The sequence below is a fragment of the Alligator mississippiensis genome, chromosome 3, assembly GCF_030867095.1.
Source record: "Alligator mississippiensis isolate rAllMis1 chromosome 3, rAllMis1, whole genome shotgun sequence".
Lineage (NCBI taxonomy): Eukaryota > Metazoa > Chordata > Crocodylia > Alligatoridae > Alligator > Alligator mississippiensis.
In genome coordinates this window covers 173,850,182-173,876,527 of record NC_081826.1, presented here as the reverse complement: position 1 = coordinate 173,876,527, position 26,346 = coordinate 173,850,182, and the positions used below count along the sequence as shown (strand labels likewise).

Below are 26,346 nucleotides of genomic sequence, written 5' to 3'. Positions count from 1 at the left end.
AGAAAAGCATTTTAAAACAGACTTTTCTGTTTAAAAAAAAAAGTCTGAATTTTCAGGGTTTAACTATACCATCAGAAGCATCCACAAAAAGCCAACTGCCGTTTTACAATTACATGCATGGCCACTGACCAAATATCAGTAATCACAAGCAGTTCAGAATATCAATGTTAGTGAAAACTGAAGTTAAGTGCAATCTTCTATTTCACGAAGAGCCACAGGACCATGACAAGACTTTGAGTCTTGTTGACATTAACTGTGTACCAACAAGTTCCATATCATGCACGGTTTTCATAAGAACACTGTATTCTCAGAAAAGCTACATAACTGAAATAAAGCAATAAAGATGCCCATTAACAATCATATTCATTAAACGTTATTTATGATTTAAATGCATTTTTTTTAAGTGCACAAAAACAGTTTAAAACCAAGGGTAGCCAAAAGCTCCAATTTCTGACAAAGATTATTGATTCAAATCTTGTGTCAAACTAATTACGAGTTAAGATTTAACCATCATACTAAGAAAACCATCTCATTTCTTTTCCCTCAGCTACTAGAAGCCAATATTATATTATATTATGCACTATAAAAGAGTTTCTGAACTGTACATTACCTGAACATTTCTCACATTGATTTAAGAAGAAACAGCACTGGTTCAAAATGAAGTACTTAGGCAAATCTCATCTTTGGTAGTTGATGCTGTACATCACTCAAAATTCCTGGACAATTAAACTGCTAAATGCCAACTGAATAAGAGAAATGAGTCACCAAGGTGGTTTCCCCAGTCACTCACCACCATCCTCTTTATTCCTCACACTCTTCCTCCCCACCCCACCCAACTCTTGGCTGCATGATATACAAAGTAATTTTATCACACTTTTTTCATAAGCATAAATACAGAACACTTTGTAAACATCTATTTGCTCTCTTGTGAGAGAGCCTTCCCCCTTCTCCAATACCTATCCATCCAAGAGCTGGAGAAGATTTTTAAAAAAGAAACGTATAAGTCAGATATGCAAGCCAATGCCCTTCCAGAAGGGGGAAATAACAATTAATTGCTACACCCACCAGGATTAATAAAATTATGAACTGAGGAACAAAAATCCAATGTTTACAGAGAGCAAGAGAAAGAGCAAACATAAGTTGTCAGTTTGAATTAGTCTGCTCTGGCAGGTGTAAAGGGCTATTTGGAGTTACTGAAAACAGTTAAAAACTAACTAGTACTCTTTCTTATTCCATATTTACAATAGTTTCAACCACTACCTTAAGGTCTTATTTATATTAATTTATTAAAAACCCAAATCAGAAACAGGGCTTTCATACCTTTTAAAAACAAACTGGCACTGGCTATTGCCAGAAATCTGTTGTTTCAGTAGTTGTCCAAACAGTTACCTGCAAAAAAAAAATCCCACTACTGCAATTCTGGCCTGATACAAAGGAAAGCATGCGCATCAGGTTGTGGAATTTTACAGTGTGCAAATCAAAATCACCGAGATGCTTAGTTACAGTAGTTTCCCCAAGCATTCATTTTTTTCTCTCACCAAAGTCTAGCTAGTTGTTACAATACCATACTGGGAGCCAAGGAATCAGGTTCTATTCTTAACTTTCTCATTAATCTCATGCGACTTTGAACAAAATCAACCACTCATCTATAAAATGAAAGTTAATGATCTATGTCAGGACAAAATCCTAATCCGCCTGCTGCACTATTCCACATGTACATGTTTAGTTCCTTGACAAAATTCTATTCTGCCGTCTAAATCTGTAAGCAACACTTAGTACCACTTTTAGGTCTCAGATTCTTTCCTACCCTTGCATAAGTTTTAAGTGAGATCACACTCTCACTCTCGTGTTAGGTTTCTTCCAGTAAAAGCAAATTTAAATTACAGTTACCTCTATTAGATTTTGAAGATTAAGTGAGGTCACCAGGGCCACATCTATACCACCTCCCTACTGAACAAGGCCTGTCTACTAGTTCCCACGCTGCATGTATCCATAACCAACAGTTATGGCAAGCAGTCAGAGTACACTGCTTAGATGACACAGTCTCCAAGCAGTGCTCAGGTATTCATGTAGGACCCTTCTACATTTTCTACTCCAATTGCCAGGCCTGGGCATGTGCAGAAAAAAATTAAAGTGGCCAAAAGCTATTTCTCAGCAGTAATCCTAGGCTCAGCAGAACAGAAGTGTAGACATGCCTCAAGTACTTTTAGCAGCTCTACACCCCACCCTCCAGGTGCAAACCTGACAGTGCAGGAAACTGGGATTTCTCCACAGCACTGCTGCCATACAGGATATGCTCTCTTGGGGCTACCTTCCCACTCAACCCTGCTAAAAACTTCTCAAATCCATTCCAGAGGAACACCTCTAGGCTTGGTTTTCTGACTCTATCCATTTAAATTCTTGGTAGAGGCTACCAGCTATGGCATGGCAGTGAAGCAACCATCCCTAAAGAAAGTATTTTTATAGAAAGCGCCCAATATTTCAACATCAGAGATTAACAGAAGGCCATCGCTTATCCCATCATGACGACTTACTGAATTAGTAAGTATCCACCTCCCACTGCCTTCACCTTCTCAATGAGAATATAGGTGGAATCAAAGTTAAAAACTACATGAGTACAAGTGGTTTATACCATTAGATTTAAGATGACAGACAAAAAAAAGCTCATCAAAATCTGCCGGTACCCTTTGCTGGCATCCTACTAGGATCCTTTGCTGCCACAAAAGCCAGGAAGTATCACATCAGAAAGAAAGAGAATCTACTATGACTTTATAGAGTAAACTAAACACAGTCACTGCTTTGCTGAAAGCGGCATGGTCCTACTAGTTAATGTTACTGGCACAGTTACTATCCCCCCCACACTGACTAGAAATCTTCCTAATAAATATTTCTCTTTCTTGTTCCCCCCCAACCCCCACACACATGGTTAGATTTTGTAAAATTCAGATTATATTAGTACAGTTTATTCAGTGTACTCTAGCACAAAACACCATGTATGAAACTCTATTTACAAATGCAAACTCTATAAGGAAAGAACTAGTGTCTTGGTACAATGGTTCACAACCCTGTTAGACTTGAGACACCCTGTGGGCCTCTTAGATTACTATTCTGTAGTTTGAGTAAAAGCTAATTCTTTGGTTGCAAAAATCCTCAAAAATACAACAGGCTAATTGTGACACTATAGATTCTTATTTGAAATTGCTTAGTTTATCTTGTGTATCATGTGTAGGTTTTTGCACACCTAACAACACTAATATTTTGCTGCACTCTTAAGAGGATCTCATGGTACTCCGATTGAAAATAGCTTATCTCAGCTATTTTATGGAAATCTTGGAGTCAGTATCTATTCCTGCTCAATTTACCCAGACCAATTACTTACCCTTAGCTTACTTAATGATCTAAGGGGACACCTAAAAATATTTCAATACACACAAGTAACATACAGATTCAGGCACCCCATTAAGAGATGCATGTCAATAGCTAATAAAAAATGTGTAGGTCATGGAATAAGAGTATGAGAAAGGGGATGAGTTTTATGGTCAACAGTAGGAGTTGGTATCCCAATCTTCCATTCTGTATCACTCACAAGAACATTTGAGAAGCTATGAATAGGCAAACAGATGCATCAGATACCACACATTTGAAAAAGGTAAATGAGAAAAACTAAACTCATGGTTTTGCTGGCAATACACAAAGGCTAGTCCCTGAACACAGTTCAGAGTTACTGTTATAAACATCTCTCTCATATAGACCATTTCTCTGGAAACAGAAAATCTTGCTTTGGTGGCATTTTGTGCATGTATTAAGTTGAACGGAAAACATTTTTAAAAACTAAGTAAAATAAAATGCTATTTTTTGTAGCAAGAATACATTTAGGGACTGCCTTTCCTCAGGCTAGTCTAGGGAATTGTCATAAACTGTAAATTTGTTCAATTTCTCATACAGTACATACTTCATAGAAGCACTCATTTATTGTAGACCTGAGCCTGCATGGAGAGTACAAACTTTACCAGAGACAAACAGGCAGGTTATTCAACAAGACTTCAAAGAACTAGGGAAAGAATATGGGTATTTCCAAGAACAAAATAATTAAAGCCATATGGAATGCAACTGTCATTCTTTTTATTTTTAGAAACATAGATAAGACCTCAACATGCAACCAGTCACAACAACATTAGTATCTACATGCATGTTAGAGGAGCTTATATTTTGGTTGCTATAGAAACAGTTTTTTCCCCTCTCCAAAAGCACAACCTTAATGAAGTTGTAGTTTGTTGTTTTGTTTTATTTTATTTTATTTTTTTTTTTAAGAGTGGGAGGGAAGGGAAACAATAATAAAAAACATCCAAGAATCAGAGTGTGTGCAGTTTTGACATGCAATGCTTCTAATATACATGTTCACTGGTATGGAGCAAGTTTTAGGAAATTAACAACGGAAAACCCAAAACTTTTGTAAAAAATTCAAAAAGGAGAGAGAGGGAAGGAAGATAGCTAAAACAAAACAATTCAGAAGCAATTTCTGCTTAACTATAAATCCTGAGTTTTGCCACATTGAAGCCTTAAGGTCCTGGCCTAAACAGAGCAGGTCTGCAAAAAAGCATCACGCAGGATCTCCACTTCAGCTCAGCCAGTGAACAGTAGCAGGTCTAAGGAAAGAGAAGACAGCAGCTGGAAAAGCCATTACAGGTATCAAAGTACTGCACACTGGCATTTTTAAAAGTCAACCCAAGTGGCTGGGGGGGGGGGGGGGGGGGGGGGAGGGGGGGTTGCTCTTCTATGAAGTCCATTCCACTTCTGAACATTTTTTAAATTACCCTCAAACTTCATTTCATTAGTAACTGGAACCAACTAGTTTCCTTGAACCAAAGTTCTGTCAGATCTGTGCCTGTACGGTTTTGTTAACCCCTGAAAGTTCTCAAGTCTAAGGTTATAAGTACACTTATAAATGAACTGTTTAGAGAAGGTATATACTGGAGAATGGGAAAGTACAAAAATAACCATAAGCCAGAAACTGAAGGGCTCCAAACATGCATGTGGAGGAAATATTTTATAGGTAATAAAAAGTAGTTTTGCTTTCAGTGAAGCAAGATATAGTCAGATCAAACATAGGGACTTCAAGAAAACATGGGGGGGGGGGGGGGGAGGAGTAGTCTAAAACAGAGCATAGAACAGGAACCAAACTACTAAAACCAACTGCAGAAGTGAATGTGCAGGGGACTTGTGACATCACAATAGCAGAGATACCTGGAGTGCAGAAACCTTCTTCTTACTTTGTTTCCATTTTCACAATCTCAGGCAACAATGTTGACACTTCAGTAATCATCCAGGGTCTGTCCACAAAATTGCCAAGAGCTACTGGAGTAAGCAAACATCATATAACGCTTCCTTTACTGCAAGAGCATCAAACACATGGCCCACAGAGCTCCATGATCCACACTTGCTGTGTTGCCCTACTGACCCACACACTGTGCCAGCTGGGGCCGAGTCTCAGGCCAGCCCAGGGAAGGTGCCACATGCACTGGATCAGGGCCTGATATGGCAGAAGCGGGTAATTATTTGGGCTTGTGGGCCACATAGGCAGTTCTGAGGAGTTGCCGCAGGCTGGTCAACACCCCCTCCACCACACGACAACCCGAAGCCTATGAGCCCTACGACTCCTCACTGCCAGCAGCGCGCAGCCCCAGCCCTGAGCAGTGGCAGCAGCCAAGAAGCAGCTACTTGGCAGAGGGGAAAGTGGCCCCTCCCACTCACTGCTGAGCCTTTCTTGCTGCAGCTACCCAGAGCCCATGCCCACACTGCCATGTGGTTCCTGTCCCCTAGCATCACCACCATCTCTGGGCCACCTAGCAGGACAGCAGTGGCAGCACAGAGGAGCTGCAGGACAGCCCCAGTGTGGACTCCAGGCAGCTACAGCAAGGAGGGCCTCAAAACAGCAAGGGGTAGGAAGGGGTCGGGGCAGCGCGCACAGGTACCTACCAGTACTACATGGCTGTGGCCCATGGTGGTGGCAGCTGGAAAGAGCCACCACAGCCTGGGCTGCCTAAAAAGGCAATCCAGCTGCAGAGACACCCCAGTCCTGCTGCATGCCCAGGAGGTGGGGGAGGTGGCAGGATGCACCATAGGCCAGACAGTGGCTCAGCCAGGCAGGACCAACTATGGGCTGAACATATTCCCTCTGGGCAGTATTTTAACCAACTCCACATGGCCAGTGGACCTACCCCATGTCACTCATCCAGCCTGCGAGGCCAAATGAATGCGACACCCCTGCTTTATTTTATGCAACAGTGCAGATCTCACCTCTTCTGTTGTTACATTTAAACAAAAACAATGAATTAGTTGTACATTTTAGAGGACTGTTCTTTATGATTATATCCAACAGCTTCAGAAGCAAATGGAGTCAACCATTTGAAGACACCAGATACCATTTTGCTTCACAGCCTGCAACATTCCCTAAACAGAAGACAGAATACAAGGGGGCTGCATCTCACTACAGCCAAGATACTTGTTGCTGTAAACATGCTGAAACTAAAATTCTGCTTTAAGGAAACTAAAACTCCAGCTTTTTTGGCCAATCTTACTAATATCGCGGGGGGAGAGGGGCGTTCCCAGCAATATAAAGGTTTTACTGTATAGATATAGATGTATTTATACATGATAGAGATGCTCAAATGAGCCCACAACTTTGATGGAAGACACAGGAGCTCCAAAACTGATACGGTGAAGTTATACACATGCAAGACAATTCCATTTACTTTCATGTCTCATCTGGCTGCAGAGAAGCAGCTTATACAAGATATCCTGGAACTTTACATACATCCTAGAGCATTTTAGATATTCTGAAGTTTACATTCTTTTTGAAGTTGACTAGTATCAGGCACAGCATTCCACTAATCATCTCAATAATGTCACATGGGGAAAATGTCATCTGCTTGAATATCCTCATCTGTTGATACACGCAAGGATTATGTTCAGCCTTTTAGGCCCCTGGCAGACATTACACATAAGACAAGATTAATCAAAGCTTAAGCAGTAACCTAGCCACAGGTTCATGCAATTCACAGCATGATAAGATAGGGAATATGCCACAGAAGTATTACAAAGTGTCTAAATCTGTGGCTGGCTCCTGTTGCACTACCAATTTAATATGTGGCTGGTTGCTCCCAGGGCTGAGAGCACATTGAAGCCTTGAACAGCTCCAGTGTCCTTCCTGCCTACAGGAACCTTGAAGGGCTCCCACAGCCAAGAACACCTATCAAAAGACTAGCTTTCTGACAGGGGACGGGACACCAAGGCCAGCAGGGAATACCCAAGCAGGTAACGCAGGGGGGGAAGAAGCAGGCCCAGGCCCAATGTGGGGGGGGAGGGGAGAGCGCAGAGTGAGCCAGAGCAGGGAAAAAGCTCAACCTGATGTGGCTGCAGCAGCAGCTGGGGGATGGAGGGAGTGGACCTCCTCCACACCTCGGGCCCAGGCCAACTCCTCACCCACCCCCCTCCCCCGCATCAGCCCATTCCTTCCGTCCCCAAGCAGGCCCGACATGGGGGGGGGGGGGGGCGGGTGGAGTGGGCACGCCGTGGCATTGGCGGTTACAGTGCAGCTAGGGACAGACAGGGCCTGGGCCCAACGCGGGGAGGCAGGGGTGCAAGCCTGAGCCAGGAGAAAAGCCGGGCCACTGTGGCAGTGGGGGGCAGACAGCAGGTCTGGCCCAGCCCAGCCCAACATGGCAGCTGCGCGGGGAGGGGAGGAGTGAGCCTCCTCCTTTCATCAGGCCCAGGCCCACTCCTCCCCCACCCCCATGTCAGCCCCGAGCTTGCTCCTACCATCCCCCTGCAGCTGCCAGGTCGGGCTGGGCCCGCTGCAGTGACCCAGCTTCTCCCCACCCTTGGGCCCGGTCCTCCCCCGCATTGGGCCTGGGCCCACTCCTCCCTTTCCCTCACTGCTGGAGGGGGGAGAAAACAGGCCCAGATCCCAAGCAACAGGAAGGAAGGGGGAATGGGCCTGGACCGGGGGGGGGGGCTCCCCCCCACCCCATCATTCTTGATGGGCAATAGGGTAGTTGCAAGCTATATTTCAAACAAGCCAATAGTGTTGACAGTCCCCTGGCCAATTATTTTCAAACGAGCTCTTTAAATTGTTTTATTCTACAGACATTAATTTCATATCTTAAGTACTTCTGGAATAGTTTCGCTATTATATTAATAAAGGAACATTAATACACTGTCCATCTTCTATCCAAGTATGGAAGTGTTTGTGAAACAGGCAAAGTGTTTTGATAAAGTTTTCTGCATCTGAATAATACAGGCCTGCACCACCAGAAAAAAAAAAGTGGTGTTGTTGTTCCACAGAACTTTCTTGAAAAAGGAAAACAGAAAAATTACTTTCTCCTTTTGCTGGCTAGAGATTATTTGCCAGCACCTTCAACTTCCCTCTAGTGAAATTTACACTACGCTGCATGATATGTAGTGCCTTAAGTGAAGCTGTCAACAGGGAAAGTCCATATAATTATTTGAATACTCTCCCTTGCTCTTGCAGTTTATGAAAAAATATTTAAGTCACTTAAAAAAAAGAAAATTGGAAGCTATTCCCCAATTCATTGATTTCACAAATTGTATTTAAGTTATAATAAGTTTCCCAGCTTAATTTCTTAGTCATCTGCTGTTGATTTTTGTTCTGCTGCTAATTTATTGAAGCAAAATACCAGAGCACTTTCCTTCTTCCTACAGAAGGGTTCTCAAAAGATCATTCAGAAGCTGAAAAATCTTGCTTAAAGAATGTTTTTTTAGAAAAGATTTGTCAATACATTCTATTTCTATTCTTCTTTAAAGGTACTTACGTTTTTCTAATTTATTTGTAAATCATATCTAACAATTACCCTTTAGCCTTTGAAAGATGTTTATGCACCCAAAAGACAGGACAGAGCAGGATAGAAGCAATCAAGTTATACCCCCACAATGAAATCATTTCTGGCAGCAATGACTCTTGTTAGAAAGATACAGGTATACAGAAGTACCACATGCATAAAAGGTTTCTATTTACCTTGTTTAGGAAACTTCACACTTCAGTATGGTAGTTGGTTTTGATTTTTTTTTTTTTTTTTAAAGAGGTTAAAAGGAAAAGAGCACCTCAACCTAAAATATTTTGCACTCTATGAACAGTTTTAGAAGGTTCCAAGATCAAATATGGTATGACAACTGTTTGCAATGAATTTGCATTTGGGAGTTTCATCTACTCCCAACAAGGCTCTAAACATTTATTTTCCAATCTCCTGAAGTAAATAAACAGTTCAACAGGACAAGTGAGCCCCTGAGCCACAAAAAAATGGAAGTAGGGGAAAGGAACAAAAAAAAAAAAAAAAAAAGTTTGATCATTTGCTTACAGATACTCAAGTTGCCAGTGGCTCAGTCTGCCAGCTGTATTAGAAATCTATTTGGTATATACTAATTTTCTTAAGCAAGCCTCTGATTTTTCTAGCACACTACAAGCTGTTAACTATAATTAGAGGATAATGGCATAGTTGTCGTGCTTTGCTATACAATCCCATATAGTAAGTGGATTAACTACAAGGCTGATGGTATTATCAGGGCTCTTGTATCAATTGCTAGAAGAGAGACAAGAATATGGAGGTGGAATTTTACATTTAGAGGCAGGTGGCAGAAAAGAAACATCCTTGCCAGAGCTCTATTGACAGACCACAGGGAAGAATGAGTGGTAGAAATGATTCAGCTGGTTGAGAGGGTCCACTTGAAGTGTAATTGAAGAAAGTGGCATCCATTATTTTGTAAAAGCTGTTGTGACTAGATTTACTTGACCCAGAAAACTGTACTAATATGTTTTGACCTAGACTATTTCTATTCCCCTTTAAGTATTCTACTATTTATGCCTGGCTCCATCTGATTTTCAACAGATTTTGAATGACTCAGCAACATAGGGCCAGGAGTCCATTACACAAGTAGTCCTTACTTAGAGCTGGCTTTTCAGAAATGTTGAAGGAGTTCTCCGCCCAGCTTTTTCCCCCCCACTCTGTAAAGTTTTGACCCAAAACCTCTGTTCTATAGCAGGCTGCAGATGTTTGTTACAGCTCCCTATGAAATGGTACTCAATAACAGATCCAAGAAATGTCTGTGCTAACAGAATTTATTCCAGAGTTTTTCTACCTCCATGGATAGGAAACATGACAAAAAATATTACTTATTGCTTAACTGGACAGTTTGTGTTAGGACTCTCAGAATGACCTAACTTATCTAGTTCACTCAAGCTGTAATAATATAAGCCAATTCATTTTCCATTTCAGAGTAAGCATATTGTGGGGGGGGGGGGAATCACGCCCTTTGCTGCTTTTGCTGCCTTCCCTGGGTGCACATTTAAGAACTGTACCAATGTTACTAGTTTAGCATTTACTAAAATTTCATAAGAGAAAGTTCTAAAATTCCTAACAAGAATTCTCTCAAAGGTCACTGCATCCACTTGCTGACATTTCAGCATTACTTCTGAAAGGTGCATTTTAGGAATCTGAACAGCTCGGAAAAAACGCATAAACCAGCATGTGCAAATCTCACATCCAAATGACGGGTATAAACATGTTAAAGTGATCACTTTTGTGGTTAGTAACCAGAACACCTAAAAACAAAGATTATGTAGGCACCACCAAGTCAACCATCTACTGGAAGATCGATTTACACCAGCTGAAGGAAGTGAGGAGGAATACACAACCTACCACCATTGTGGGTACCCCCAAGACTGCCAGTTATGGACAAAAAATAAAAATATCACTCCTTTAAACAGCGTGCCTCAATTCCTATCTGAAGGAACTGCCAAAAAAAAGCATGGACATTATCTACCTCGTCTCTAGATAAGCAGAGATTGTAAATCTAGCACTTTTTAAAAGCACTGTATTTAAAATGCTCTTCGGTATAGGGGTGGGGAAGAGGGAGGGTAGCAACCTATAATTCTCCAATACAGGGTTGGCTCCTGTATACTATATCCTCCAGAGCCATGTGACTCTTATTATGTACAAGTATGAAAGGAAACTACATTGCACCATAGAATGCATGGCCCAGCCCATGAAAAAGAATGGGAGCCTGACCTTCAACTCATAAGACAGGGCATTTAAGAACGGAATGCAAATAAGTGTTATTGTCAAAGTGGAAAGCATGCACACTCACTCACTCTTTGCTTCAGTTTTCTCCAATGAGGGAAAAAGATGAAAGTGTGCAAAATAAAGGATTTTCTTTCACATGTAGAATAGCAATTTTGCAGAATCTACATTTTCTAGTAGTCATCATTCCAGTCCTTTCCTTTCCTTTTTCATGTTCTTGCAACAAGGTATTTAGAAGAATCTGCAGACTCGTTAGAATCTTACAGGGCTACATAAAAAGTTACCAACCAGCTGAAGTACGTAGAGATTACCATTGGATACCTTTCCTCTTCTCAGCTCTGGAGCCCTAAACTGACCAAGTCAATAAGCTTGTGTTACAGTCAATAAGGCCCTGATAGTATCAAAACAGGATATGAGGCTTTAGCCACTGAGCAGGCTGCCAAGTAAGTAGGTCTTGTTCCCCACCATCAAGGTTTACTTTGTTAAAAGATTCAGACCCTGAGCAGGCCAGTGTCTGTTCAGCAAGCCTGAAAAAAAAGTTGGCATTCAGGAAGTGCTGGTGACCCATCCTTTGAGAAGCAAGTCTCATGTCACTATTTCAGTATGGGCAACTCCTCATGCCCCCTGCACCCTCAACCAATCACTTAGGACACTTGTACATGTGATGAAAACTGCCCACTTTTTCAGTTTAATTGCGTCCCACTTCACACATACAGGGTTTTCTGCAATTTAAATGAGTTTGTAACGTTGCAAACTACATGTAGTTTAGTTTGCAGCATAGCTGCGTGTAACATTGCAGCCTTTAATCTGACAGCTTGCTTGCCCCCTGCCCATGGGGGAGAGAGCCTGAAGACAGAAGTGGCAAAGGGCCTGATCCTCCCCCCACCCCAAAGCCTACTCACACCTCCTGTGGCCAGGGGGCAAGCTGCTAGCAGGACAAGCAGCCCCTGAGCTGTGGGGAGCCCTGGTCCTTCTCTCAGCAGTGGTGGCACGCCCTGAGGCCACCCAGGTGAGCTGCCAGCAGGCCAGGGGCTGCCCCAGCTTAGAGGCACCTGATCTGACGCTTTCCCAAGTCTACCCGGGTTTCCAGCATGCCATGCACTATCCCCACTGCCTTCTCCAGCTGCCAGCACACTCAATTGCCCTCCTGCCACCTTCCCACACTGCCCCAGGGCAAGCCAGCCTGTTCCCAGGTAGTCCCAGGTGGCATGGACAGTGTACAAGGTGCTGCTTCCCAGGTGGGCTAAGGGAAAAGTTGGATCAAGCTGGGTGCTGCCTCCAAGCTGGGGCAGCATCGGGCCTACTAGCAGCTCGGCTGGGTGGCCCTCGGGTGTGCCACTGCCACTGAGCAAAGGACCAGGGCCTCCTGTGGGCTTGGAAAGAGCTATATCAGGCTGGGTGCTGCCTCCGAGCTGGGATAGCATCTGGCCCACTGGCGCCCCAGCCAGTCAGCCGGCTTGGCTGCTAGCGGGCAGAATGCTGCCACAGCTCAGGGGCAGCACCTGGCCCGATCCAACTAATCCCTGAGCCCACCTAGGAAGCTGTACCCTGTGCACCATCCCCATCATCTTCCCACTGCCTGGGACCACCCATGAAGAAGCTGGCTTGTCCCTGGTACAGCATGTGAGCTTGCCTCCACCCCGGCTGTGGAAGAGGTGAGCAAGTTTTGCCGCGCGGGGGGGGAGGGCTGGGGGGTTAATAGTTAAAAACCTACCATTTCAATTTAGGGGATTAAACCCCCCAACACGTGTACAAGTACCCTTAGTTTTATCCACAACTTTATTTAACATATGCAAATATTAATAAAGCAATCTGCAATTCCACAATTATATCTGTGTATAGATCATATCATAGTTTACAATTGAAAACAGCAGATGTCAACAAGGTTATGCAAGTCCATCAGGCAAAAAGGCAAGTTTCTTATTTCTGGACAAGGTGGATAAAAAAAAAAAATCAACTATTTTAAATTAAAAAATGGATTTTTTTAATGTAAATCATTTTTTTTATTTAATTGTATTTAACATCCTTTTTTAAAAAACCTATGTATAGTTTTAATTTAAGATATGTTCAAGCTCAAAGATATCATGGAATAGGGATTATAACTTCTAATTGTATATTATTTGAGACAATATAGTCATGTAACCTTTTTAGAAAAGTTTTATAAATAGATCACAACAGGCCATGGACTTTATTAGGGCCCAAATCTCATGGGGTTCCCAGAAGCTCTTCTATAGATTAGTAAAGATTGAAGAAAACCACTCAATCCAATGGGACTCTGCTCAGTCTAGAAGATCCCATTAAGCATTTCTGATGCTTAGTTTCAGTTCTCAATCTGTGGATTTGTGTCTTCAGAGATAACAACCTTGTTAACAGCAGTATATAGAGATGAGAAATAAAAGACCTGATTACCTACCCATCAGCCCTATTGTCTCTCTGCAAGTCTGCATACACACAGAGTAAAGGCCCTACTTCTCTCGAGCAGTGGAACGTTTCAAGTTAAATGAACAGAGAATATCAAAATAGAATGCACTTTTTCTAGAAAACAATGATTAAAATGGAGGCTTTCTGACCAGTGATTTAAATTGATTTTATTTAAATCAAATCCACCCTGTTTCAGAGTCCTAATTTTGTCTAATAGAGGGAAAGGAAGGAGGCCATTTCAAATAGGAATGACAATGAAGGCAAAAGCAACAGAGAGGAAATACAGTGAATTATGGACAATATCCATCTTAAAGCCCACAAAAAAAAAAAAGTCAGCACAGAACAACTGCAAAAATGAACAGTATTATTAGATTTTATGATTTTAAAAGTTATCATCATCTTTATCTTGGGGAGTACATAGGTATTTATTAAAATATTCTTTTAAATTTTCCACACAATTCATAAAGAGGAAAATTCTCTTAATAATTTAAGAGAAGTCTTTCTGAAAATCTGCTTAGAAAAGCAAACTTTAAAAATACTGAACAGAAGTAGCCTAGTTATAGAAAACTGCTTTTTCTCTCCCTGAATAGAGGTTCTCTTTCAGTTTTTATCAGTGTGAACTCTACTAACAGCAGGAGAGCTACACCAGTGCACCGCATTATGGGTCAGTTTGTTTCAATGCCATGAGAGCAGGGCCAGTGAGATCTGGTAGTTTTTCCACTGGATCTTACTCCTATAGATCCATTTGTGCTCCAGTACATTCATACTCTGGGGTTTATTCATTCCTGCCTGTGGGAGGGGGTCAGGCTAGATGATCTGTTCAGGTCCCTCCTGACCCTAGCTACTATGAAACTCTCTCAAACTAAAATCCTGGAGTACAGCAACAATATGCGACCTTCTGCATATGTTAAATTGCAAGAAAAGTCAATATTTAGTCAGGAAAATACTGAACAGCATTATTACTCTATCATTACACACAAACACACACATGTACTACTACTATTACTACTACTAGTAGTAATAGAAGTGTTTTTAACTGCAAAACGGAGAATTTTACCCTTCCAATTCTGCTTTCCTCTCCTCCACCAGGGGAACTTCTGCCTGCAACCAGTCCGACAACTGAATCCATATCTCAAATTTGAAACAGAATCCTACCTATAAATTTCCAGCTCAATTATAGAAAGTGTCCACGTTGATATACATGACTCAACAGCATATTTGAAAACTAAATGGCAATCACTAGAAGCAGGACTTAAATTCAGAGTTAGTCTGTTTGACACCATACTCAATATGCAGTCTTGAACAATATACTCACCTTGAAAATGTAAATTACACTCTTTATTAAAAGATGTGAAGTTTCTGGTGAGAAGCATTTTCCTTCTAACAAAAAGCATGTTTCTTCTAGCTTTGCATACAGAATATTTTCTAGTTTTCTTCTTCAAGAATGATTGTTTAAAGCAGCTGAAGCTAGTCTTTTTGGTAGGTGTGCCACAGACCACGATGAGTGCCACTCCCACCCGTCTGCCGCCATATTACCTGTCCCCTTACCAAATCTGCGGTGTGCCGCACAAAGGCTGCCCATGCCACTTATAGCATGTGCCACAGGCTAGCCAGCCCAAGTTAAAAAGGGTTCAATACTAACTGTAGCATGGAGAATTTAAAGTAGTGCACTTGGTATGACATCTTGCACTTGAAAATAAGTTATCAACACAACAGAAGCATTTTGCTTCCTTTGCCCAGATATAAAGCATCACCCCCGCCCCACAATTTTTTTTTTTTTACTGAATTATTTTCTAGAGCACCTTTTCATTTAGCCAGCATTCTTTGCCTCTTCAAGAAAACTTAAGTTTATACGGAATTGTTTGCTATCTATTCGCTCAAATACAGATTAAAATCCTTTTATCAGTGCTGCTCAGAATACATAGATTCTGCCCAGAATATGTGCACCATGGTCTGACAACCAAGCTATCTTACTTTGATTAAGGATTTATTTGCTATATTTGTAACAGGTATGTGACGTACAGAACAGGAGCTTTTTCCCCAGCTCAAAGCATTTGATATTATATTATATATAATATATATAAATAAAAAAATATTAGCCAAAATACCTTTACTCCATTTTCTATTCAATGTACCATTTCACCTTCAACGCCCATGCATGTCAGAATTATGCTACAGAACTAGGAACCTTTAACTCTGGCAATTACACTCACACACCCTGCAAAACAAGTCCTCACCAAAAGATCCACAGCTCTCTTCCTACTTATAAATCAAGAAATTAAAAAAAAACAGGGAGATGCACCCTAGAGAATCATGCTCCCTCATCATTAACCAGACTTACTAACATAATAGGAGGAATTATTTACTTTTGTGTAAATGCAGTAAAGCTTCTGACAGATTTCTTCAAAAGGCCATTCAAATCCTCAAAGCAGATCTCAGTCTATTCCTTGTGTTCTGTCTGACTTCCATCCTTGTTTATCCACCCACTTTCCTTTCCATATACAGTTACAAGGAGTTTTATATCTGCAGTTCCCTTCTTGGTCATTTATTCTGGGAATGAAGCCAAAACTTGCTTATGCATGAAAGCCGCTTGCATTTGGAGAGGACCTATTAGAAAAGTACTGGAACACTCATGAGCCACAGTATCAGTCTGACAGAGCAGCAGTTATTCAATTTTTAGTTTAAGACAGGTGGTTGGCAACCTAAGGCCCACAAGCCAGATCCAGCCTGCAAAATGACTGAATCTGGCCTAAAGAGCTCTGGGCCAGTCTTCTTGTTACGAAAGGTGTGCAAATCCCAAATTGTTTAACACAGTTCACATTTTGTTAATGGTGCAAAGATAATCTTCCACAGTTTCTGCAGACTGCTCTCCCTCACTGAAGCTTCTGCTTGCCACTGCTGAAGCAGCTGAAAGCAAAGTGCGGCCTGTGGCACCAGCCACAAGATGAAGCCTGCGTGAGGGGAAGGAGCACCCTTTTTTCTGACCTGCAATTCCAAATGTCTCCTAGTATGGATCCTCATAGCTATTTGTCCAATTTGGGGGGAAGGTAGAGGCAGAAAAAAGGATTTTTGAAGAATAAGCCAAAAGTTCTTGTTTTGCTTGCTTACTGAACTGACTACACTCACATAACTCTAAATCTAATAAAGGTAAAAAGCTAGAACTCTGGCTTGAAACTGAACCCTTTACTGTGTCAATTCCATGCTCATGATTATAAAACTTGTTTCTGTTCTTGCATGAAGATAAATAACTAAATATTGGACACATACATTCCATCTAAAACAATGGATCTATAAAACAATAGTCATCAACAGTATGGATAGAGTTTTGCCTCTCCCTCATATTAAAATCCACTTCTACAGGCAAGTCATGGCCAATAGAAAGCTATCCTCTAAACATACATAGCTGGTAATATAACAAGAAATAAATGCAAGACAGATACTACAGATGAAGGAAAGGTAGCTGCCCACAAAAACCCTTCTCATAGCAACTAGATTTAGCTTAAGTTCAAAGCTAAAGAATTACATTTAAAAGAGGCAGCTCTCATTTCCTAAACATGATGCATTTAAAAAGTCGTTTGTGGAGAGAATGCATCTTCAATCCAAAAGCCACTCAGAACAAACTGAAAAACATGCTGCCCAGGCAGTAGTAGCAACTGAATTATGAAGTGCTTAAGAAAAATAAATCAAATTTTAGGCTTCCTTTAAAAGCAAGCATTTTTCTTTATCTGAATGAATTAAAACAAGAAGTGTAGTGGGTTACTTTGCCTGCTACATCACAACCAACCACCGCAAGGAAGGAAACCCTCACTTCCTTCCTCCGTCGCCCCCTCCCCCCCACCACACACACAAAATGACTTTCTTCACACATTACAACTGTAGTCTAGATCAGAGCTTTTTTCCATGGACTGAAATATTTTCTAAATCAAGTATTAGGGCTGCACAAGCAGGTGGCCCTAGCTAAGGCAGGGTCAACAGACTATCTTAACCCAGCAGTAAGAAGTGGGAAAGAATCCTCACCATTTAGCACATTACTGAAGCTGCAGGAGAAGCCTCATGTATGGAACTGAAGGGCAGAAAGGGATCTCAGGACATCATTTAGTCCAATCAGCCCCCTGGTCAGGCAGGATTTTCCCCAACTAAATTATTCTAGCCAAGTGAAATCAATCCCTTTTCAACAGGTTCATATTCAATTCCTTCCTTCACCCTGAATTCCATGTTCCATAAGAAAGAATAAGGTAACTGTGGTCAACATAGTAGCAATAACACCACTGATTTTTGTTTACTGACTTTGTAAATTTCCTTGCCATTTTGCCCAGGAGCAAGAAAATGGGGGGAAAAAAAAAAAGATTACTTGGTTAATTTGTGCAAGAATCTCCAATGAATGAAGTCCAATCTGCCTATTATTAGACCCTAGTGACTTGATCTGTTAGAATTTACCCAGATAACCCACTTCAGAAGTTCTTCAACTGGATACAGCCTTCTTGGACAGTTTTTTCACTCTTCTTAACATGGAATCCAAATAAAAGCCCTTTAATTTCATCTTCATAGAAGCATTTCTGCTGGGAGCTCAAAAGACTCTAATGTCACCCACTTTCCATTGCCACTGAGAAGATAAGCTGTAGCATCTACTTTATCCCACCCACAGAAAGAGGATGGAATCATCTCAAATTTCAGGCAGCCTTACACCATACACACATCCCTACACCATCTCCAAAAGCCTGGACTGCAGCTCATTTGAACCAACATTAACAAAAGGCCTACTTGATACAAGAGTGAAAAAAAAAAAAAAAGGCCAGGTAAGCAGCCCCACAAAAGCTTTCCCCTCCACCCTCACTAGAACCCAGTCAGCGATTTGCCAGTCCTTATGGATAACAGAAATAGAAAAGCAGATCACTTGTCTGGATAAAAGTCTAAATAGGGACGAGCTGCCATAAGGGCAGCTTGGATTTCACCTATCCCCCTTGCCAAACTTATTGCAACCAGAAAAGCCATTTAGCATCCAGGCCGCAAGATGGAAGAAGTGTAGGTCTAGGTAAAGTGCTCTCCTTGTCTCAAAAAGGACTACAACCAGCAGCAAAGCCATGGAGTCTTCCACTGACCTCCTCAGAAGGTCCAAGTATTCATCTCATCTCACCTTGTAATACCCATTGGAAGGCAGATAGAAAGGCTATAGGACAATCCAACAAGTCAGGTATTACACAAGGAGATGGGACTGAAAACTTCCTGTTGATGTCCAATGCAAACAAGTCATGTCCAGGCAACCAAAGTCCACAAATATAGATTTACATTTCATGTCAAATCAGGCTATTTCAGCAGTTTCATCTTCTATACCATTTTGCAGATTGGATACATGCATTACAGATGAGTTGGATGCCAGGTACATCAGTGCCATGGACAGACCACTTTCTTGCACAAAGGGACAGATCTTATCCTACCCTACCTGTTGACTTAAGATGCAAATGATTTAGATTGCACTAGGGGAAGCCTTGATGAGTTCTCCTCATTGGCCCATGGTCTAATATGTTAATATGAATTTCACTTCCTTTGGTATCCAAAGGACCTGTTCCTGGAAGTTATCACACTAGACTCCCCCATCTTAATGGAGAGGCTCAATACAATTGGTACCACACAGGCCAAAGGGGAGAAAGAGTTCCCTTCTACACATTAAGTAGGTCTTCCTTCTAGGTAAAGGAGAAAATCAGCTACACAGGAATATTACACATACTCATTCTTACAGGTTGCTTCCCTCCAGAGTACTGCTTACAGCTAGGACAGCATTTGGGTAGCACTCATTCTGGCATGCAGCACCACAAGATTATATTCAGCTAGGAGGCTCAGATTTGAGAGTTCCAAGTCTTTACCATGATCACAGGGCAGGTTCTTTTTTCCTTTAAGGACTGGAAAGAATCCTGCAGGAAGCAGGCCCTTGCTGTCACAGAATCCAGAATGACAGGAGTTTCTGAACAGGAAACTGACTTCACTTGAGGGTTCCCCAGAGACTCAGGAGTACAAGAAGCAGCATCATAATCTGAAAGCTCTCTACCACTTGGTCAGAAGATCTTTTCACTAGCAAGGTAGGGAAGATGGTAATCCCCTGCTGCCTGTAGTGTGCAGCAATGATCAAAAGGTCCTCAGTGATAGCACTTCAAGAGCTATCAAGAAATCAAAATAGAGGATTTTATAGAGGTAGTGGTCCTGACCTGCCATAAAGCCCTATAAAATAGATGTCCAGCAGACTGAGTAATGTAAAACTAGTCTTCCTCCTGCAGAGACCAATGTCCATTCTGAACTTGAGCCTGCAACAGATGTTTAGCTTTCAGTCCAAGATGGGACGCTGATCTTCCCGTCCACTCTGGATCCAAGTGGAAACTGCTATAGAGTCCCTCAAGATTTGGGAGAACACCTGATCTCCAAGTCTAGCTAAGAGAGCACCGCAAGCTTCAATTAAAAAACACCTCACAAAAAGGCACAAGGAGGAGGGTTGGATTAAGCAGTCCATCTAGTGGTAGAATATACCCGTACACAATTGTGTCTGGACCTACTGATATGATGTAAACTGAGTTGAAGATTACAGCACTCAAGGCAGCTGCAGCCATCTCTTGACCATACCAAAGAACTCACAAGAGCAGAACAGCCTTTAACGGCACCAAGTACTTGCAACCATGTGAATCAGTGTTCTGTATAAGCAAGAGGATTTAATGGGTCTAAAAATCTGATGCCATTTTGTGAATGTTTCAGATTCCTTCTCTATCCACCACCATGCTTCAAATTACTCTTATAAATACTTAATCTGTGTAGGGAAAAAAATTGCATTTGTTGATTAGAATTAGAACAGAAGATTCAATAAGAATCTTGTCATTTTTTGCACAAACAAATATTAAATAGAATATTAAACCTGCATTTAAGTTCTGGTTTTTATTAGTGGTTGTTATCTTGGTGATATACATTTGCTTCAAATATTTGAAATGTTACACAATAGGCTCCAAAGAATTCTTTTGGAAATACCATCTTTACTGAGAAGATTCTCTTGAACCACAGCCCTTTCTAATAAGCATCCTTTGAGACCCAGTACAGAAGGACCATCTATTCAAGTAGAATAAAAACTTTATGAAAGCGGAAAAATCACCCTGATGAAAGCAAAGCATTGCCAGAAGGCAGAACTCCAGACGCCTCATCTTCAATACCTTTGCAAATTTCCAACATCACCAGGTTAAGGGATAGGAAAAAAATTGAGTGTTTTAAAAGGACATGGGAAAGCAACAGTAAGGCTAACTACAATGTCTGGATACACACACAGTGCTGCCTATTCCACATAAAAATTGGAGCTTTTTCATAATCTGATGAAAATGCATATACAATAAAAAGCAGCAAGTTTAGACTCCTTGAGCTGACTATTACCCAAATACCTCAAAAGTAGCCACATTTAAAAAAAAAAAAACCCCCAAAACCTGTTCTCCCCTCTACCCCCCCACTCCCTTTCTACTCGTAACAGATATAAAAGGATGGTCCAAAGGAAGTGTTCTCTCCTAATCACCATCCAAAAGTTTTACAATAGAAAGTATGAAGGGAGAATGGGGGGGAGGGTGAACAGGAGTGAATTAGAAAAGTGTTACGGTCTTAAGGTCAAACAAAAATGCACCTGCTCCATCTCACCTTTAAATGGCTTCCTTAAGAAGGCAAAATAACATGTGGACTACCCTAAAGGCCAAGCCATCAGACCAGAACAGAGAACAAGAAACTAAGGAGATAAACAAAACAAAATAAATAGAGAGAGAGAGAGAGAGAGAGAGAGAGAGAGATCTTCAAAATTCACAACCCCTTTACTAGAAATGTCTTTCCAGTAGTACTCCCCTGACCATCTTGGAGCTGTTGACTCAAGTACCTTAGTTCATTTTTCTTTGCAATTCTGCAGTAACTCAGGGGTCTCTAGCAACAAGATCCCCGCAACATCCCCACACACACATATACCAGAAAGAGAGTAGATCAGAACACAGATATAATAATATTGGATGCTTTTAAACCCCCACACAATCTGAAGTTTCCCCACTAATATACATGAGGCTTTGTGAGAAAATTTTTAAGAAGAGGCACCATGGACAGCTATGGTAAGATATGCACTGGAAGCAAAAAGATCCATCATCTTCTTGGCTAGAAGATACTCGTGTTGGGCCTGGGTCTGCACAAAAAACTGACCCCCGTAACTCTTTCAGAATAGTGTCATTACAGGAGGGTTACTCAGACGAAAGGTAGCTTTCTTCTGGAATAAAATTTCTCTACTTCCAAAGCCTGGGTTATTGCCACTACCTGGATCCTTGGCTGCTGTCAGGTGTCCTAGAGGACCCCGTGGCAGAACTGTGTAACAGCAAAATTTCCTCGTCTCCAATAAATAATTCAGTAAATGAAACATTCCATCCACCTTCTCAAAAATGAGCAAACAGCCCTCAGCCAAGCAACAGTCCCCTCCGAGTAATTTACTTATTTGCCTAATTGCATCAGCCTGGTTAAAGGAAATTGAGCTGTACACAGTAGACATTACAAAATCCTAATAGCAGAGGTACTGGTTTTGGAACCCAGCATGACTGTGTCCTCAAGGATAAGCACTCAACTGGAATTACAGCTTCAGATATTACACAAAAGTCATTACAACTACCTACATTAACACAGCTAGTTATGCTGCCACCCTATCAAACAACCTATGGTATTAAAGGCTAGGGACAGCATTTAAAGGGAATCAGCTCAAGCCACCTAATCACACAACCATCACCACAGCCAGCAAACATCAGTAGTGCATTCTCAGTACCATAGCTAGGGACCTACCCAACTCATGGCAGAAGAAGTGAGGTGTAGTGTGACTCCTTTGGTCTTGCAGTTCCCCTGTGACCCCCCTCCCCACTGATTGGTGGAAGGGCCTCACTTGCAGCTCACTCCTGATCAGTGGGGAGGTGAAAACTGTGGTTTTAAATATGGCACCATTTTTGCCTCCCACTGCTGATTAGTGGAGAGGCCCTGGACAGCCCTACTGTTTGCTGCTGACTGGCAGGGAGGCAAAAACAGTGCCATGTTTAAAACCACCCTTTTAAACTTGCCTGCTGATCAGGAGGGAAAGGCAGGCTCCTCTACTAAATCAGCAGCTGGAAAGGGGGGGGAGGGGGGGGGGGCAGTGGGAAGACAAGGGAAGACAGCAAGGGACAAGGTCAGGGAAACATGCAAAATTAAAGGAGCTGCCACACTACTTCTACCATGAATTTGGCAGGTCCCTAACCATAGCCAAGTCTAAAAGAGCCTTATCTGGCTGGAGTGAGAGTGCAAATATTGCTACAGCTCCTCAGCACTGCTTTTGGTAAACTCACTAACTCCTGTCAGCAGAAGAACACCAAGGTGATTGAGCTCTACTGCAACTGTTTTCCTTGAAAAGGTAAGATCTTTTTCCTCTAAGGTAGGTACCAGCCTTCACCTGCCAGAAAGAGCACAGACCTAACTTAGTTTGATGCTTCCAACCTTACATTTTGGTAGTCAAAACAGGCCTTTAAACAAACAAAGCAGCAACAGATGATACATTCAATACAAATGTATTGTGTGCGCCTATACCTTTAAAAGCTACTGAAGACAGAGAAAAAAAAAGCTAGAGAATATTTTTAGTTTTAGAAAGCATTTATAGTTACGAAGGGAAAAACCCACACACGCTAGCAAGCTAACGCCAGTAAAATGGTATGTGGATTTTAGAGAACCGAAATCAAGTGCATTTCTGCAAGATAAGTAAGAATCCTGGACACATTTAAAATGCTATATTTTTAAAAGCTAATGACAAGTACTAGAACCCTTCCATGGGCTGGCTGTCAACATTTCAATATTTTAAGCACTGAATATATTTACTCCACTGACTGGATTTCCTGATGTTTTGTGACTCTCACAGAAGTGGATCTGTCATGTAGCTGTCTTAATTACTCCAGCTGCAACTTAGCACTAACACTTTATGCTTTATTAATATTCAAGACCATCTGCATCACTTATATAATAGTGTAGCGAGGATTGAGGATCATAAACATTACTCCTGTTTCACAACTGAAGGAAGAGGGATCGAGTAATCTGCCCAAAGTCAAAGAGCATACCAGAGCCAGAATAAGAATCCAGGAGGAGTTCCCAACTCCCAGTCAGAGAAGATGTCACCTGGTGAATTCTGTTGTGTCATCTGTGCTGCACGCTGTGAGTAACAATAAAAGGATAAAGAGAAAGAAAGAGAGAAAGAAAAAGAGAAAGAAAGAAACAAATTGACATAAGCGAAGTTTGCCACTTGCTTTAAACTATATGCACAGTACCCTCTGGGTATATAATCAGGCATACCACCCATATGACCCTAAGGATGAACAATGAAAACATGAATGGTAAGTCATACAAGGTCATAGTGAAGCAATCACATCTTTTCCACAGTGTTCATGATATGGTAACACTTAAGAGGAAGCAAGATGCTTACTTGAATGATATTCTGCCTATTCATTTTTCCTTTAAGATGGTAAAGAAGTCTTTGCCTGATAAAATTCTCCCCATGCTTTTCCACAAATCATCCTCATTTAGTTTCATCACCAAGCCATGGATGTTTTTGAATGCATATTCTCTCCTGCTCCAGACCTTGTTGTTTACAGTTATTTTGAAGTATAAGGATGCCACTGCCTCCACATGTAGCAAATGTACTAAAAATAATCTGACCAAGAATCTTAAAAAAAATAAATAAATAAAGATAGCCAAGTTCTCAAACATAGTGAGGGCATGTCAGGAAACCAGGATTTATTTCCATGTCCCTAAAGTTCATTACCAGGTTAGACAGTAACTATAGTAGTTACTCTCCCATGAAAATAGGGAAATTATTTATGTATATTTTCAGAGTGTTTTAAGCATTTAGTTTGTGCTATAAATGAAGTATCCAAGTTTCTACCACTAAGCACCATTTTCTTCCTGAGTTCTTGGAGTATTGCATTTGTTGAAGCATTATTAGATGGTAAAAATGGCATCCCAAGTCAAGGCAGGACTCCTCATCCAATAGAGCTCTCAATACTGAACTGAATCTCTCACTCCTTTCATTCACAGAGGCTCAATTCTGTTGGCTAAATTAATGCAGACTTAACCAGGGAACCTAAGTGATAAAAAGCTTGCAATTCAAATGTGTATGTAAAGATATGAACTTTTGATGCATCAAGTTAGTATATATGCACAATTCTGTTCCGACATTTGTACTACACACAACCTACTTCCTTAAGGCTGTTTATGACAGTTTCCTTATCACCAGAAGACAGACAAGATGTGTCATGCCTTCACTGAAGCTTCAGAAATAAATTCATTTTAAGAATTATTTTTGATGGTGAAGAACTGAAACAGGGACCTGAATTAGCAAAAAAAAAAAAAAAAAAATCATACATTTTATTAAGAATCTGGAAAGGAATTTCCTTTAACAAAATTGGATCAAGCTGCAAATCCCCCATATTATTAGTCATCACCACTTCTTTTCATATTCTGAATGCTACCTGTGAATTCGGCACCCCATTTAGCAGACTCAGCTCCTTAAAACATCCAAAGTTCCACAGTCGTGGTATGTAGAAATGAAAAAAGGTTTTGGGGTTTTTCCTTTTGTTTAACATTAACTTATTTAACTCTTTTTCAACACTTAGGGAAGGTTCCATCTAGTTACTTTTAAAAGAAATATCCACTTCCAATACAACAGTTTATTCCCTTACAGTTGTTCACTTCTGTTAAGCAGCTTGACAATTAGTGTCCACTTGGAACCATGGTAGAGATGCTTCATCTCACCCAGTTTGGTCATGTTACTTCACTGCTACCTAATTAACTCTCAAATCAGCAATTTCTAATCTTATCTTGAAATCCCAACCATCTGTTCCAAAGAATAAAGCTAACCAGTACACCCAAACCAACAAATGATTCAAGATAAACATGATCAGAATTTCACTCTACCCCATCCAGACTCTATGATAGGAAAGAGTATAGGGAAAAAGTAAAACGTTACTGCTCATGTGGCAACCATATTTATTTAATTTTTGCAAAGAGACACCAGTCAGCTAAACTAATAATCTGGCTCATCAGCCTAAAAGTATTAGAAGATACCTTCAAATAGCACAGCATAAAAGCTGTAGGAATGGTATAATGACTCTCCCACAATGCACCTCTTCTAGTTTTTCCATATCACTGTACAATTAATGCCTTAAATATCTGAAAGAGTGTGACAGGAAGGTAGTACTGAGGGAAGCAACTGCAGGAGGAATGTCATTTACTACAAACAAGCTACATCTACTTGAGAGCAGCTGACATTGAGATCCTCTGACCAAAGTATCAACCAAGTGCAGATAGATACTGGCTTGCAAGAGAATTCCAGATTGTGAGTCATCTTGTGCAAGAGAGGAACACTCAGGAGTGAGCAAAGTTAGAGAAAACTGAATACTTGGAAGTCTCCAACACCTACATGCTGCCAATATAATGAATTGTCATCTACTCAAGTATCTGAAGAACTGTGCACAAGACACGGGGCTGAAGAAACCTGTTATTTTCCCCACTAACAGGAGGGCCTCAAGCAAATGCAGCTCTCTTAAAACCTGACACATCAGAGGTTTATTAAATCTTAGGCATAAATAAGGATAACCCTTGGCACTTATGTAGCTTTGTGAGTGAGGTGGATACAAATGAAACTGGTTATAACTTATTCCTTACCTAAACGTCAGTGTTTTTATACAGAAAAATTATTACTTGTGAAGATAAGAAAGGGGAAGGGAGGGCTCATGAACAATCCTCAGGAAAATATTAATTGGAAGAGATAGGAGCACCAGAGGCT

At 41.1% G+C, this 26,346-nt stretch overlaps 1 protein-coding gene across 17 annotated transcripts in view; it reads right to left on the bottom strand.

Moving 5' to 3' along the window:
• Nucleotides 1–26,346, bottom strand: part of ELAVL2 (ELAV like RNA binding protein 2) — a 165,424-nt gene that overhangs the window by 79,036 nt on the left and 60,042 nt on the right. The window contains exon 3 of one of the 17 annotated variants that reach the window (XM_059724648.1): nt 23,624–23,715. The exons of the other annotated variants lie outside the window; for them this stretch is intronic. The gene's annotated coding sequence lies outside the window, so the exon portion shown is untranslated. The remainder of the gene's footprint in view (nt 1–23,623; nt 23,716–26,346) is intronic. 17 annotated transcript variants of the gene reach the window in all.